This window comes from Mobula birostris, chromosome 2 (genome assembly GCF_030028105.1).
Source record: "Mobula birostris isolate sMobBir1 chromosome 2, sMobBir1.hap1, whole genome shotgun sequence".
In the NCBI taxonomy this organism is placed as follows: domain Eukaryota; kingdom Metazoa; phylum Chordata; class Chondrichthyes; order Myliobatiformes; family Myliobatidae; genus Mobula; species Mobula birostris.
In genome coordinates this window covers 195,859,998-195,874,931 of record NC_092371.1, presented here as the reverse complement: position 1 = coordinate 195,874,931, position 14,934 = coordinate 195,859,998, and the positions used below count along the sequence as shown (strand labels likewise).

Sequence of the window (14,934 nt, the reverse complement as noted above, 5' to 3'; positions counted from 1 at the left end):
ATACACATCCTTATTCTTTTTCTTTGCAAAAGTCCACAAAAACAGGAGTGCTCCAAAGAATGAATGACAGTTAAACATTAGAACCCCAAAGCCCCCCTCCCACACACACAGCAAAGCAAGAATCCCCCCCCACCAGCAAAAAAAAACACCATTACCTTCCACCGAGCACTCAAGCATGCAACAAAGCATCAGTAAAGACACAGATTTGCATTACCCCAAAAACTACTCATTCACCTGGTAATTCAACACACCACAGGCTCTCTCTCTCTCTCTCTCTCTCTCTCTCTCTCTGGGGGAAAAAAAAGGTGTCCCAGTTTCACAGTTAGAGGGGAAACGTAACAACTCACTGATTTACGATGTTAAAAGTCTGTTGTGTTGCTGTTTCCAAGCTCTGAACACAAAGAGTTGGCACCAGAAAGGCAATGCTCTCCAAACATACAACCCCTCGGCAGCTAACCTGCTGCTCCCCATGTTCTGTGTTCTCCTGTGATGCTTCAGTCAGCGGCATCGACCTAGAATCAGCAGGACTCCAGAGCCATGAAAAACTGGAACCCTGAAGGCGTGCTCACCTTCCAGGCTGCATCCTTGGGATATCAAAAAGCAGCCGGTCATAAGGCCCTGAGAGTGGGTGCCCTTCCCGCAAAGAATTGAAATCAGTGTATAGCTCCAGGCCAGGGTCTACAAAAGAACCTTGAAAAAGGGAAAAAAGATACCAAAGATAGAAATAGAATTTTCTGCATGTTCAAGCAAAGGAGCCACTGTTTAGTGCCATCTTGACTTCGCTCCACCTCTGTAGTTTGTGTATTTGTGTTTGTTTTCTCTTTAGTTTTAAAGTACATCCAACTTTGAATATTCCTTAATTGTTTTAGGATGTTTATGAACATTAGATCAACAAGCCTTTTGCAAACTTTGTCAGAGAGTTCCACCAGGCAGCATGGTTTATTATCAAAGCGTTTCTGTGGTATTGCTGATTAGTGAAACCCTATTCTGCTCAGAGTTATGCCAGCCAATGGAGCATTCTTCTTTACAGAAGCTTATACTATCTGCCTCTGCACACTCAGTCCTTGATCTGAAATGTTGACCAACCCTTTCCGTTTGCAGAGGCTTCCTGGCACACCAAGCTGTTCCAGCAGTTTACTTCTTGCTCCAGATTGCAGCATCTGCATCACTTGTCTCTTCCCATACTTAATCATCACTGTTTGGTGGGTGAAATAGAGATGGGATGAATAGTCTGATTAAGGGGCATACATTACCTTCTGCAGATTGTTTCATTCAGTACCTTAGCTATTTCACTAAACTTACTGGAGTATCATGAAAAAAGCATTCAATTTCTAAGAATATCAATGAAAAGCTAAAGGTTTCAGAAGGATTGACAAAGAATGCTGCATATGATTTTGGCACTTTTTGCATGATCAGCCTGAAAACTGTATAAGCTCTTGGTATACTTCCTCAGTTGCCAGTGGGAAGAGAGTGTTGAAAGTCCTCTGGCCCAGCACACAGTCACTCTAGAACTGTTTAAATCAGATTCCTCACATTCTTGTCTGCACCTACAGTATCTGTACCTCAAGTACATGTATCCTTCTGTTTGCCAGCCTATAAATCACTCAGCTTCCTTTACCTCTTTTGGTATCATCCTAGCTCAGTCTGAGTTATAGTTTCAAGTCCCACACTGAGACGTGAACACATCAGCTGGGCTACAACTTCAAAGTGGCACTGAGGGAGTATAGGTGTTGTTGCTCAGATCAAATATTCTTTGCTCTCTCATCTGGATGCGAAAGATCCTATAACATTTGAAAAAGAGCTGGGGAGTTCTAACTGCTTCCAGGGCTAATGTTTAACCAGCAATAAAACAGACTGAGGTGAATGCAGTTCCTGCTGTCTGTGGGAACTTGCTACAGTATGTGCAATTGCTTGCCCAGTTTATCAATGTTACAACAATATCCATACTTAGATTCTTCACCAGATGTGGATCACATACAGTATTGAGATGTCCTGAAGTTCTGAAAAGCACAATATAAATATCTCATTAAATCAGTTCTCCATACCTCCATCCTTTTATAATTCAACATAGCAATGAGGAATATCTCCAATTTTCTCTGCATGAGCAAATTGTGCACAACATGAAACCTAAAACTGTAATGGAAGCTTCTCCTGCAAATTTGGTTCCTGCAAAAGAGAACTCTACAGCCTTGATTCTTCTACTTAAGAAAATAGCTCCATGAAATCATAAAAGTTTGTAGTGGCAAATGAATTCACTTGACCTGTTGAATCTATACCGGTAGCTTCTCAGTAACAACCCAGTCAAATATTTCCATCATTTCAGACAAGTCACCATAACAACCTCTCAATCTTCTAAACTGAAGCAATGTTTTATGGTATCAATACTCCACTAGCTAGTAACATCCAAGTAAATGAATGCTGTATTAATTTGCAAGACACAACAGTGCAGAACAGCTCTTCAGAACTAAATATTTTTGCACCTTTGCTGATTCCAAGACAGGCTGCATTTAACTACTTCTCTTTTCTCTATTCAAATTAAAAGTTTAAACCACATGTCCCTCTTCTAGTATAGATGCTGAAAACATGCACATTTCTTTATTATTTCATGAATGAGGTTACACCTCAGGAAAATTCAGTGTCACTCCCTCTCACCCTCACTGCCACTCTCATTTGGAAGGATGTTCATTGAAGTCAAAGTCAAATTTTTTGTCACATGCACAGGCAAGTGAAAAACTTACCTGGAACAGCAACACAGGCACATCGTATCATATAAGCAGCATTCACAAGAATAACTTAAACAGAATTTAAATATAATTTTTAAATAAAAATTAGAACAAAAGTTAAAAAATCAATTTTAATGCTAAGTGATCGAAGTAGTCATGTTACTAAACTGTAATGATTAGGGTTTGACAGTTGGTCCAAGAACTAAATGATTGAAGGGAAGTAACTGTACTTGAACTTGGTGTTGAACTTCAGGTTTCTGTGCCTTCTGCCTGGTGGTATCTGCAAGAAAATGGCATGGCCTGGATGTTTTCATGATGGATATTGCCTTCCTGAGACACTATTTCCTATAGATATTACCTACAGAGGTTTTGTAAGTGTTTGGGGAAAGCCAAAACTCCTTTAGCTCCAAAGGTGGTAAAGACAATGGTGCACTCTCCTTATGGTTGCATTCATGTGCTAGGTGCAGGACTGGTCAACCAAAATGTTAATGCCCACAAATTTAAAGCTATTGCTAGAATACTATACCATTGTAAATTGGCATATGTCCACCCTCCTCCTCTCTCCTGAAATCAACAATCAGCTTTTTAATTTTACTAACAGAGAGGTTGTCATTGCAGAACCACTCAACCAGGTATCCGATAAGCTGACTTTCCCAATCAATAGGGTCACCGCTGAATTTATATATGGCACTGGACTGGTGCTCAGTCACAGAATCATGCGTAAATTGTCTCATACCTCAAACAGCAGAATGCAGAATCAGGCCATTAGGCCCACCATGTCTATGCTGTCAATGATGCACATCTAATTAATGACATCTGTCTGCACATGGTCTGTATCCCTCTATTCCCTGACTGTTGATAAATGTCTAGATGCCTCTTAAATGTTGCTATTGTATCTGCTTCTACCATCTCTCTGGTAGCATATTTCAGAAGCTGCAGAGAGTAATGGACTCATACATCACAGGCACATCCCTCCCCACCATTGGTAGAAGGCAACATCTATCATCAAAGATCCACTCCATCTAGTCCATGCTTAATTCATGTTTCTCTTGTCAATGTTAAGTATCTGATGCTAAATGTCTGTGATGCTGCTGCAGGTAAGTATTTCAGAGTATCTATGCATATAGCAATAAACTTGACTATGACTTTGCGCTGCAAGTTTTGCGTGAAAAGCTTGCCTCACAAATTTCCTTTAAACTTGTCCCCTCTTACATTAATCCTACGCACTCTAATTTTTGATAATTCCACCCTAGGCAAAGACTATCTATTCTATCTCTGCCTCTCAATTTTATATACTTGTATATACAGGCATACAGGAGTGAGAGAGATCAGCTGGTTGAGAGGTGTTGCAACAATAACCTTGTAGTTAACAGTAGCAAGACTAAGGAATTGACTGTCGACTTCTCAAAGGGGAGATTGAGGGAACACTTCAGTCATCAGTGAGGAATAAACAGTAGAAAGGGTGAGCAGTTTCAAGTTCCTGGCTGTCAACATCTCTGAAGATCTATCCTGAGACCAACAGAGGGACACAATTACAATCAAGGCACAACAGTGATGATATTTCATTAGGAATTTGAGATCTGGTACATCGCCAAAGACCCCACCAAATGTCTACAGATGTACCTTGTAGAGTATTCTGACTGGTTGCATTACAATCTGTGATGGACTGGCCACTGCACAGGATCGGAAAAAGCTGCAGAAAGTTGCGAGCTCAGCCAGCTCCATCATGGGCACTAGTCTGCCCAGCATCGGCCAGGACATGCCTTCTTCTCATTGCTACCATTAAGGAGAAGATGCAAGAGTCTGAAGCACACGGTCAATGTTTTCCAAACAGCTTCTCCTTGGTCATTGGATTTCTGAACGAACAATGAATCCATGTACACTACCTCACTTTATTTCTTTGGTACTATTTATTTAATTTATATATACTTATTTCTTATTGTAATTTATAGTTCATTTTATTATGTATTGCACTATAGTGCTGTTGTAAAACAACAAATTTCACGACACTTATAGGATTAGAAAAAGAATCATTGACCTAAATGATTTGGAATTTGTTGTTTTGCAGCAGAAGTGCAGTGTAAAGACATAAGTTTGATATAAATTACAAAAATAAATAAATAATGCAAAAAGGAATAAAAAGATCCATAGTTTTCTGTACTAATCACAAACCTGTTGGCAGAGGGAAAGAAGCTGTTTCTAAAGATGTATACTCAACGATTCAATCTCCTCTCTGATGATAGTAACAATGATTGGATGGGCAAGGAGCCTTCGTGGTGGATGCTGTCTTCTTGAACTGTACACTATATTCCAAATTGCAATTGCAATTTGCCTATCACCACAATAGGTCAACAGCAAACACAAGCTCAATGACACTCCACATAGCTTTAGACCACCTGGACAACAAACACCTACATCAGGATGCTGTTTATTGACTATAGCTCAGCATTTAATACCATCAGTCCCACAATCCTGATTGAGAAGTTACAGAACCCGGGCTTCTGTACCTCCCTCTGGAATTGGATCCTCGACTTCCTAATCAGAAGGCCACAGTCTGTGCAGATTGGTGCTAAAATATCCACCTTGCTGACTGACGATCAACACTGGCGCACCTCAGGGGTGTGCGCTTAGCCCTCTGCTCTATATACCCATAACTGTGTGGCTAGGCATAGCTCAAATACCATCTACCAATTTTCTGACAGTACAAACATTGTTGGTAGAATCTCAGGTGGTGACAAGAGGGCATACAGGAGTGAAATATGCCAACCAGTGGAGTGGTGCCACAGCAACAATCTGGCACTCAACATCAGTAAGACAAAAGAACTGATTGTGGATTCAGGAAGAGCAAGATGAAGGAACACAAACCAATCCTCAGAGGGATCAGAAGTAGAGAGAGTGAGCAGCTTCAAGTTCCTAGGTGTCAAGATCTCCAAGGATGTAACTGGGTCCCAACATATCAATGTAGTTATAAAGGCAGCAAGACAGCTGCTATACTTTATTAGGAGTTTGAAGAGATCTGGCATGTCAACAAATACACTCAAAAACTTCTATAGTTGTATAATGGCTGTATCACTCTGGTATAGAGAGGCTACTGCAGAGGATCAAAAGAAGCTGCAGAAGGTTGTAAATCTAGTCAGCTCCATCTTGGGTACTAGCCTACAAAGTACCCTGCACATCTGCAGGGAGCAGCGTCTCAGAAAGGCAACGTCCATTATTAACAACCTCCAGCATCCAGCGCATGCCCTTTTCTCACTGTTACCATCAGGTAGGAGGTACAGAAGCCTGAAGGCACACAGGCAGCAATTCAGGAACAGCTTCTTCCCCTCTGTCATCTGATTCCTAAATGGACATTGAATCTTTGGACACTACCTCACTCTTTAAAAATATACAGTATTTCTGTTTTTACACTTTTAAAAATCTATTCCATATATTTAATTGATTTATTTGTTTATTTATTCTAACACTAGGATTAAAAGCACTATATATAAATACACAAGATAACTTTTTGATAGTATGTTCATAAAGTGATGCTAAGAACAGGAACATCTGTACATAAGGTGACCAACAGGAAATAATATTTTGGTAGTGGGGGGTGTGAAGGGGTGGGTTAGTGGCTGGAGGTGTTCCACCTGAAGTTTTATACACCTGCAATATCACTTCATGAATTTTATGCTCAGTGCTTTCACAGATGAAGGCTTACATGCCATATGTCTTCCTACCACTTTCAGGGAGCTATGGCAAAACTCAGAGCAGAGGCTGTGTTGCCAGATTCCAGCCACGATAATAAATTATGACAACACTGGAGTCTGGTTCATGATGAAAGAATAATACCAGCTGCCACAGAATTGACCACGCACTTTTATAAGCCCTCCCCAGAGTGGTAATCAAGTTGAACAGTGAGGGAGCAGAATCACTGTCTGCTGAGCAGAGTATAAGACATTGCACATGCAGATTTTGACCCTGTAAAACCACAATATGTAATGCCTTCAGTATCTAAATCCTTCTCATCCTCTCTGAAGATATGTAATGGGCACCAACTTCTGCCCAGTATACCACCCCAATGCAGCTCCTTCTGTTCCCTCTTTGGCCATGGCCACTCATCATTCACCTGCAAAGCCTTCAATAAAACTCTGAAGACAAACAGAAGCAAACCAAAACCGGCAAAAGGTCCTCAATAGAAGTTGTTACTTACTTGTAGATGACAAAAAAATTCCCAGATGTTAATCAGCAGCACAAAAGGATGACCCAATGGTAGATGAGGCCTTCAAATAGAACTGCTTATGCTTTCTTTCCTGACGGATTGTGAGTGTGTTTAATCACATTGATTGGCCTTAAATTATGAAAGACAGGACAATAACACAAAATAAGAGCCACACCCAACCCCTGTAGTCTGCCCTGTCATTCAATTGATTATGGTGATTCTACAACTGGAGAAGATTCTTAGTTAAATATTCTAACTCCTAATGTAGTGGATAGCATAATGTCTGGATAGGTGCCATTTTAATCTTTGGGTTAAGAGCCATGACCAGACCAAAAGCCATGTACAGCCCAGATTATTTTCTTTTAAGTGGTGGAGGAAAGCTTTGAAACAAATCACTATAAAACAAAGGTACTTGTGAAAATTGACAGTGATAAATAAGGAAAAGAAGAATCTCAAGGGTCAGGAAACCATGAAGCTCATGAAATGGCTAAAATACTGGTAAATCAGTTTTGTAAAGATAGCCTATAATCTTTCAAGTTCGATTGGTGAAGAATGCACCCGCATTTGTAATGTACTTCCAGAAAAGTTGGACTGATCAAGAAAGCTTCACTATAAAGGGTTAGAATGGGAATTGATCCAGACACAGATGGAAATACCAGCACTGTGTCAACAGTAAGGGTCATCTTTGCTGCATGCTCAATCATAGAGTAAACCATTTGCAAAGCTTATGCAACAGCTCAATGGCCAACTCATGAAGCCAGCAAAAACTTACCACAGGAAAAAAAATGAATGGTCTGTCAGCAATGTCTTTGGATGTAGCTAAGGCATCCAGGACCATACTGAGTGTTTGATCTTTCAGAAATGAACATGAGCCTGATATATACGTCATCAGTTTGTGGAAGTCCCAATGAGAGTGCATGATATTGCATCTGCTATGAGGGAATGAGAGGGGGCAGGTCTCAGAAGATTGTGTAGGGGATCACTTTACATCCAGTTACCACAATGCCATTAGTTTCAAAGTAAATATACAAAGATGGGTCAGGTCTGTGGGTTGAGATTCAAAATTGGAGAAAGGCCAATTTTGATGTTATCAGAAGTGATCTGGCAAGTGTGAATTGGGATAGGCTGTTTTCTGGAAAAGGTGTACTTGGTAAGTGAGAGCTTCGAAAATGAAACTTTGAGAACACGCACCTTGTATGTGCTTGTCAGAATGAAAGATAAAGATAAATGTAAAGAACCTTAATTTTCAAGAGATATTCAGACCCTGGTTAAGAAAGAAAGGAAGGTGCATACAGGTATAGGAACAAATAAGGTGCTTATGGAGTATAAAAAAATGTAAGAAAACACAAAAGGAATCAGGAAGGAAGCATGAAGGGGGAGATCTTAAATTAAATCCTTGCATCTGTATTTACTCAGAAGGACAGTCTATAGAAATGAAGCGAAACAGCATCAACTTCATGGACTACATAGATTATGGAGGAGGTGGTGTTTGCCACTGAGGCAAATTAGGGTGGATAAATCCCCAAGGCCTGACAAAGTGTACCCTCAGATCCTCCAGGAGGCAAGTGCAGAAATTGCCAGGGCCCTAGAGAGAAATTTAAATCATCCTTAGAGACAGGGGAGGTACCAGAGGACTGGAAGATAGCCAATGTTGTTCCACTGTTTAAAAAAGGCTTTACATAAAAACCAGGAAATTATAGGCCTGTGAGTTCAACATGAATTGTGGGAAAGTTATTGGAAGGTATTCTAAGGGACTGGATATACAAACATTTGGATAGACATGGACTGATTAAGGATAGGCAGCATGGCTTCATGTGTGGTAGGTCATATCTAACCAAACTTATCAAGTTTTGAGGAAGTAACCAGGAAAGAGGATGAAGGCAAGGCAGTGGATATTGTTTACATGGCCTTTAGCAAGGCAGTTGACAAGGTCCCACATGGAAGGAGGATCAAGGAGGTTCAGTTGCTAGGCATTCAGGATGAGGTAGCAAATTGGATTAGACATTGGTTTTGTGGGAGAAGCCAAAGAGTGGTAGTAGGGAGTTACCTCTGACTGGAGGCATGTGACTATGGGGTATGACAAGGATCAGTGCTGGGTCTGTAATCGTTTGTGTCACAATGGGGGAACTGGTAGCAGACACTGAAATACAAGGAATAGGACTTGACTAGAGTAGGGACATGATAGGATAGAGGCAAGGAGCAGGGACAAGAACACAGACTTGGGCTAGGGAAAGCAGGACCAGGACTAGAAACCATAGACTAAGAGCCAGAGGCTGGACAAGGACATAGAACCTGGGTCTTGCCTTGGGCTCCAACCCCAGAATGAGGCAAGGACATGACATGGATTCAGGATAGGATGTGGCCCAGGTCTTCAGGCTTGAGCTTGGGGGCAGACTGGGAACTGTACATCAACATAGAGCCAGGACTTATCCTTCAAAAAGCCAGGACTCATCTCTAACACAACACCAACATGAGACAGGACAGTACATAGACACAGAGCCAGGACTTATACTTAGACAAGCCAGGACTCAACTTCTCCACACCAAGGTCAGACAGGACCATCCATTGGGTAACAGCAGAACAGCCAGACTTACCCAGCAGAGGCAAAGACAAGACAAGACAAGACAGGTCTCTCCACAGAGCAACAGCAGAACAGCCCGACTTACCCCACAGAGGCAAGGACAAGACAAATTCCCCCCACAGGGCAATGGCAGAACAATCTGACTTACCCCACAGAGGCAAGGCCAAGGAGAGACAAACACCAAAGAACAACAGACAGTTCCATCTCTGCTTTGCAGTTGCTCCAAGTCACAGTTACAGCCAGCAACCTCAGCTGGCTACAAAACAGCCAGATCCCTACCTAGCTCAAAGTGGCTGGCAGCCACTCAGCTGAGCCAGGAAACAGCCAAATCCATACCACAACAACAGCTCCAACTACCAACAGCAAGGCTCCATGAAGTAATGGTTCTCCAACACAGCATAAAGATGGCAAGTAGCCATACTAACCTTCCACCAGCAGGGTACTCCCAGAAGATCTTAACAAGACAAACCAGCAGTTCATACACAACCCCAAGGCTACTTATATTCCAAGCCCCAAGATGGGAATCAGGTGCCTATGATTAACTCAATCAAAACAAGGGACAGCTGGAAGACCCAGAGCCCTGAGTCCACGGACCAGACCATGAACCGGAATGCGTACTTCACGGACCGGACCATGACAGTTTGACATCTACATCAATGATCTTATTGAAAATGTGGTTGACTGAATCAGCATATTTGTGGATGACACCAGATTGGGGGTGTAGTGGACAGTGAGGAAGGTTATCATGGCTCGAAGAGGGATTTGCATTAGCTGGAAAAATGGGCTGAAAAATGGCAGATGGAATTCAGTGCAGACAAGTCTGAGATTTTGCACTTCAAGATCAACCAAGGTCGGTCTTACACAGTGAATGGTAGGTCACTGAAGAATGCGGTAGAACAAAAGGGATCTGAGAATTCAAGTCCATAATTCATTGAAAGTGGTGTCACAGGTAGATAGGGTTATAAAGAAAGCGTTTGGCACATTGTCCCTCATAAATCTATGTATTGAGTACAGGGGATGGGATATTATGTTGAAGCTTTATAAGACATTGATGAGGCCTAATTTGGAGTATTGTGTGCAGTTTTGGTTACCTACCTACAGGAAAGATGTAAACTAGGTTGAAAGAATACAGAGAAAATTTACAAGATATTGCCAGGCCTGCAGGACCTGAGTTATAAGGAAAGGTTGAATAGGTTTTAACTGTATTCTTAAGAACATAGAAGACTGAGGGGAGATTTGATAGAGATATACAAATGTAAGTAAGCTTTTTCCACTGTGGTTACCTGGAACTTCAACTGGAGGTCATGGGTTAAAGGTGAAAGGTGAGAACTTTAAGGGGAACATGAGGGAAAACTTCTTCATTCAGAGGGCCATGAGAGTGTGGAATGAGCTGCCAGCACAAATGGTGCATGTGAGCTTGATTTCAACATTTAAGTGAAGTTCAGATAGGTACATGGATATGGAGGGAAATGATCCCTGTGCAGGTCGATGGGAGTAGGTAGTTGAAATGGTTTTAGCATGGACAAATGGGCTGAAGGGCCTGTTTTTGTGCCGTACTTCTCTATGACTCCGTGAATCTCTATATTACCTTGAGTTTAGTTAATAAGGTAGAATGATTATCAACATAAAGCATGAATTCTGAATCACTGTGACTTGGATCATTTACTAAGGTTGTGAAAGTATAATCAATTAGCCCAAATAATATCCAATATCATACACCTTGGAGAGATTCTGGCAGCTATTCTCTGTAAAGGAGAGGTATTTGAAGGAGTAACCTCCTCACCTATGTGTATATCCATTCTACATGAGGTGCGGCCTTAAGAAAGCAGCATCCATCATTAAGGATTTCTATTATCTAGATCATGCCCTATTCTTGCTGCTATCATTGGGCAGAAGATACAGAAGCCTGAAGTCTCACATCTCCAGTTTCAGGAACAGCTTCTTTCCTTCACCATTACGTTCTTGAATGGACTTACACAAGCCCAACCCTTCCTCAGCAACACAGTATTACGGACCATCTCTTACACTACTGCAGACTTGCCTCTGATGATATTTATTTTGCTAAAATGTATTGTTTTGCACAGTCTCTTCTTCTCTTAAATTTTGGCACGACTTATAATTAATGTATAATTTAAGTCCTGTGTTTTATTTTCTTTCTTAAACTACACCCAATTTCCTTCTTGTAAACGCACATACCATCTGGGAATATTACTTAATTACTTAGGAATATAATTTACTTTCAGGACACTCCCAATTCTAGAGCATGCATGGCCAGAGTTGATACAATACTCTTTTCTGAATGCCCCTTTTCGAAAATGCCTATAGTAACATCCATTAGTTGAACTTCTAGAATAGTGTCTTAATAGGTGGGATTTCAAATGAGAATCAGATGTATACAGCCCATGAATTTCTCTTCAATGGTGGGTTGGAATTGTTGTGCATCAGGGTAACGTTCCCTGATGGACAAGCCTTTTTGCTCAAACCCGAAACTCATAAAACCTATTCTTACTTCTGCATCAGTGCCCAACCATGATCAGGATATCATCAAGAGCACAGAGTAATAGCTTCCCTTTTGCGCACCATGATCTGCAGGCAAATTTGTGAGAAAGCAAACTGAATTAGTGCAGTTCTGGAGCTGACAGTCCCATGCGAAGATAACTTGGAAGAGGCCTTTGAAGGGAAGCTCTCCAAGTACGCAGGACTGGTCAGCAACTGTCAGGAGGCTGGATGGAGAGCGAGGTGTCTCCCAGTGGAGGTTGGTTGTAGGGGATTCGCAGCCCGTTCCTTAGCCAGAGCCTTCAGCCATTTGGGCATTGAGGGAGAGAGGAAGAGGAGAGCCACCCGCAGTACCACCGATGCGGCAGAGAGGGCCTCAAGATGGCTGTGGCTCAAAGGAGGGGAGCCATGGAGTCATAAGTAGCTAGCCATCTGGACACAAGCTGGGGTCTGATCAGCCCCAGCTGGGTCACCTGGAGGAGGGTGTATAATGTTGAAAGACCTGAAATACCCAATGATTTCAGGAACATCACTGAAGATGTGTCCAGAGGCATCAGTAGATGTATGCACACAGAACATTTCTTCACAGTTTTAAAAAAAGGGAGTGCTTGTCAAAGGAGATTCTAGCAGATGTTCTCCCAGTTTTGCTGGCAGCATCCTACAGATGAATAGGCTACTGCACCAGGTGCAAAGAAAGCAAACAGCAGTACTTTTCAACAGTAGAATTACTGACATTCTGAACTCCTTGTTCAAAATGTAAGCACACACTTCTCAAATGTTTATTCTAATTACTTAATGGTTGAGGATGTGGAAGGGAGAAATGTTTGTAAGAATTATATTTCTGGCAAATAGTGCGAGTAAAAGAAGCCATTGCTGAGAATTGTATGGAATTGATGGGCAGGTAAGAGTACAACCAAGCAAGCAAGTAAGACTTGTTCAGAGTTGTTAAAGGGAGCGAGGTCGTCAGTCATACCAAAGCTTGAGTGGAGATAAGAAGGATATATGTGTTGGTGTGCTTTGGTCTCAGACAGGCAGTTTCTTTAATTTATTTCTGGCCCACCCAATCAGGTAAGCTAATATATTAATCATATTTGGAGGGAAAATGCAGTATGCTGCAAGGCGAAAAGGTCAAGAGTGATAACTTCTGAGGGTGATGGCACGTTTGTTTGGGACGATGCTGAAGGAATAGACCTGTTCACAGGTTTAGTCGGCATAGGATAAGTAAGATTAGGAGAGTAGAATGGAGATCTATGAGTAAGAAGAATTTCTAAGGAGCTTGAGGACTGGAGGGTCTCAAGAGAGGGAGAAATATATGAATGAAAACACAGAGAGAGTGTGTTGTGTTAGGAATGGCATGCCAAAAATGAAGTCTAAACATTTTTCTTATATTTAACATCTAATTGAGGCTCAAATAGATGGACTTTGACAAATCAGTAACTTTAAAATTTAAGTCACTGCATATATTGAAGCATTCTTCCATATGAAGCTGCCTTTATGAAAAAAAATTTAGAATGGTAAAATCAAAAGCAAAATCACTAACTGCAAAAACACAGCTTCTGTTTTTTTCTGCTCTCCATAAATAAATGATCCAATGACATGAATCCTGATTCATTCATTTCCATTGATGCTGCCTGACCTGCTGAATTCTTCCAGTACTTTGAGTGTGTTACACTGGCTTTCCAACATCTGTAGAATCATTTGTGTTTGTGATTCCTGATTAAATGGAGTAGCATAGTCAATACTCTGCTTGGTACTGAGAAGTTTAAAGGCCATTTCTACATTATTTCTCAAAATATATCTGCATTTTCAATTAAGAGAGGATATGATAGAAACACAATAACAATATTGAATTGCCAATTGCCTCTGTTTAAAGTTCAAAGTAAATTTATAATCAAAGTAGATACATGTCCCACCATAAGGTACCTTGAGATTCATTTTTCCGAAGGCATTTGCAGCAGAACAAAGAAATGCAATATAATCAATGAAAAACTACACCCAAAGACTAACAAGCAACCAATGTGTTAAAGAAGACAAACTGCGTAGGCAGAGAAAATAAATAAATAAATAAATAAATAAACGGATTTTAAAGTTTGACAGGTAAATAAATAAATAAATTGATTGATTGATTGATTAATTGATAAATAATACCGAGAACATGAGTTGTAGAGTCCTTGAAAGTGAATCCAAGGTTATGGAATCAATTCAGTGTTGAGGTGAGTGAAGTTCCATGCTGTTCCAGGAGCCCGATGGTGCAGCTTTGCCCTAATTTCACATACAGGTGTCCCCCGCTTTTCAAACGTTCGTTTTATGAAACCTCACTGTTACGAAAGACCTATATTAGTACTCTGTTTTCGCTTTCAGGAGGTGTTTTCACTGTTACGAAAAAAAAGCAGCGCGCGATAAAAGGTGCCGCCCGACACCTAATTAATTAGCATGTTTATTTCGGCTTTTTTCTTAAAGATGTGCTGTGTGCCTCCCAGCTACTGCTGGACCCCTGCATGCTTCACGGATCGGTATCAGTTGGTGGCCCAGAGGGTGGGGGCCACTGCACCACCCAACCTGCGACGACTCAGTCTAACACACCACCATCAGTGTGCTCGGCGCTGTCCCGATTCTGGTAAGTGATACTACACTGTACGTACGTTATTTCTACTTTATATAGGCTGTGTATTTTTACATGTTATTTGGTATGATTTGGCAGCTTTATAGCTTAAAGGTTACTGGACAGCGCGTGCGTGAGATTTTGTGCCGACAGCACTTGCGTGAGATTTTCGCTACGGAGAACAGTACAGTAATGATTGTGGGAAAGTATTTCTCCTTTATATAGGCGGTGTATTTATCATATCATTCCTGCTTTTACTATATGTTACTGTTATTTTAGGTTTTATGTGTTATTTGGCATGATTTGGTAGGTTATTTTTGGGTCTGCGAAT

At 41.1% G+C, this 14,934-nt stretch overlaps 1 long non-coding RNA gene across 1 annotated transcript in view; it reads left to right on the top strand.

Moving 5' to 3' along the window:
* Window positions 1–14,934, top strand: part of LOC140209936 (uncharacterized) — a 115,910-nt gene that overhangs the window by 30,692 nt on the left and 70,284 nt on the right. The window contains exon 2 of the long non-coding RNA XR_011889106.1: window positions 14,462–14,618. This is a non-coding gene — a long non-coding RNA (uncharacterized lncRNA). The remainder of the gene's footprint in view (window positions 1–14,461; window positions 14,619–14,934) is intronic.